Source organism: Borostomias antarcticus (assembly GCF_949987555.1).
Source record: "Borostomias antarcticus genome assembly, chromosome: 31".
Taxonomy (NCBI): domain Eukaryota; kingdom Metazoa; phylum Chordata; class Actinopteri; order Stomiiformes; family Stomiidae; genus Borostomias; species Borostomias antarcticus.
This window is the reverse complement of record NC_140264.1, coordinates 5301409-5303908: the sequence shown is the minus strand read 5'-3', so window position 1 is coordinate 5303908 and position 2500 is coordinate 5301409. Positions and strand designations below refer to the sequence as shown.

General features: G+C 44.8%; 1 protein-coding gene across 1 annotated transcript in view; it reads right to left on the bottom strand.

Moving 5' to 3' along the window:
- grin2ab (glutamate receptor, ionotropic, N-methyl D-aspartate 2A, b) overlaps positions 1-2500 on the bottom strand; it is a gene marked incomplete at both ends in the record, with an annotated part of 69633 nt that overhangs the window by 18396 nt on the left and 48737 nt on the right.

Here is a 2500-nt window from a genome sequence, read left to right as displayed (position 1 = left end):
GATGGAGAGAGAGAGGAGAGATGAAGAGATGGAGAGAGAGGAGAGATGGAGAGGGGGAAGAGAGGGAGAGAGAGGAGAAATGGAAATAGAGAGGACAGATGGAGAGAGGAGGAGAGATGGAGAGAGAGAGGAGAGATAGAGAGAGAGATGAAGAGAGGAGAGATGGAGAGAGGGCGGAGAGATGGAGAGAGAGAGGAGAGAGAGAGAGAGAGATGGAGAGAGGAGATGGAGAGAGGGCGGAGAGATGGAGAGAGAGAGGAGAGATAGAGAGAGAGAGATGGAGAGATGGAGAGAGGGCGGAGAGATGGAGAGAGAGAGGAGAGATAGAGAGAGAGAGATGAAGAGAGGAGAGATGGAGAGAGGGCGGAGAGATGGAGAGAGAGAGGAGAGATAGAGAGAGAGATGGAGAGAGGAGAGATGGAGAGAGGAGGAGAGATGGAGAGAGGGCGGAGAGATGGAGAGATAGAGGAGAGATAGAGAGAGAGATGGAGAGAGGAGAGATGGAGAGAGGGCGGAGAGATGGAGAGAGAAAGAAGAGATAGAGAGAGAGATGGAGAGAGGAGAGAAGGAGAGAGGGCGGAGAGATGGAGAGAGGGCGGAGAGATGGAGAGAGAAATAGTTAGTCACAGGGAGTCTGACGAAGCACATTTCCATATTTCTCATTATTCCCTTGGATGGAAGCTCAGAGAGGAGACCTGGGACTGGGGAGGGAGGGGAAGAGGAGAGGAGAGAGGAGGAGAGGAGAGAGGAGGAGAGGAGACCTGGGACTGGGGAGGGAGGGGTAGAGGAGAGGAGAGAGGAGGAGAGGAGAGAGGAGGAGAGGAGACCTGGGACTGGGGAGGGAGGGGTAGAGGAGAGGAGAGAGGAGGAGAGGAGGCATGGGGCTGTTGGGGGGGGGGAAGGAATGACGGGGAGGTATGTGTGTGTGTGTGTGTGTGTGTGTGTGTGTGTGTGTGTGTGTGTGTGTGTGTTTTTGGCAGAGCAGAACAGAAGTTCAGAGAGCGTGGATGACTGCCAGTCACCACCAGTGTCACCAAATCCAGAGTGTGTGATCTGTGTGTGTGTGTGTGTGTGTGTTGTCACCCAGATAGATTGTGCACTGAGGTGCCTGTAATATGACAGCAAAGGTGCTGAACCATTACTGATACCATGGATTAGACTCAACACACACACACACACACACACACACACACACACACACACACACGTGAGACCACACACAAAGCCCATTATACAGTACATATGACATAAGAGATATGAGAGGAGAGGGGGAAACTAGAGGAGATGAAGAGATAGGAGACTAGAGGAGTTTGTTTTTTATTTTTAGAATATTTAATTTTGTTTTTTCAATTATTAACCCAACATACACACAGTACAAGTAGGCAATACTATACCGACATCTAAAAAATAAATCAACAGACAGTAAAACAAATGAAAGACATAACATAACAGTACCGTTTTAAGCACTTGATGTTAAGACAGTAAATAGAGAAAAGTAGAAAATTAAAATAGAAAAACACAGCAACTATGACTTGAGAGACAGTTTAGTCAATCATATGTGAAGGGAGATTCTACATGTAAAAGGTTGTAAAGGGAGATTCTCCATGTAAAAGGTTGTGAATGGATATTCTCCATATAAAAGGTTGTGAATGGATATTCTCCATATAAAAGGTTGTGAAGGGAGATTCTCCATGTAAAAGGTTGTGAAGGGAGATTCGCCATGTAAAAGGTTGTGAAGGGAGATTCTCCATGTAAAAGGTTGTGAAGGGAGACTCTACATGTAAAAGGTTGTGAAGGTAGATTCTCCATATAAAAGGTTGTGAAGGGAGATTCTCCATGTAAAAGGTTGTAAAGGGAGATTCTCCATGTAAAAGGTTGTGAAGGGAGATTCTCCATGTAAAAGGTTGTGAAGGGAGGTTCTCCATGTAAAAGGTTGTGAAGGGAGGTTCTCCATGTAAAAGGTTGTGAAGGTAGATTCTCCATGTAAAAGGTTGTGAAGGGAGATTCTCCATGTAAAAGGTTGTGAAGGGAGATTCTCCATGTAAAAGGTTGTGAAGGGAGATTCGCCATGTAAAAGGTTGTGAAGGGAGATTCGCCATGTAAAAGGTTGTGAAGGGATATTCTCCATATAAAAGGTTTTGAAGGGAGATTCTACATGTAAAAGGTTGTGAAGGGAGATTCTCCATGTAAAAGGTTGTGAAGGGATATTCTCCATATAAAAGGTTGTAAAGGGAGATTCTACATATAAAAGGTTGTGAAGGGATATTCTACATATAAAAGGTTGTGAAGGGATATTCTCCATATAAAAGGTTGTGAAGGGAGATTCTCCATATAAAAGGTTGTAAAGGGAGATTCTCCATGTAAAAGGTTGCCATATATTATACAAATATGCATCTCATTCCTGAGTGAGTAGGTTATCTTCTCCAGAGGGATACAACTGTTCACCTCAGAAATCCACATTCCAAATGGCAGTGGAAGATCCGACTTCCATTTTGATGCA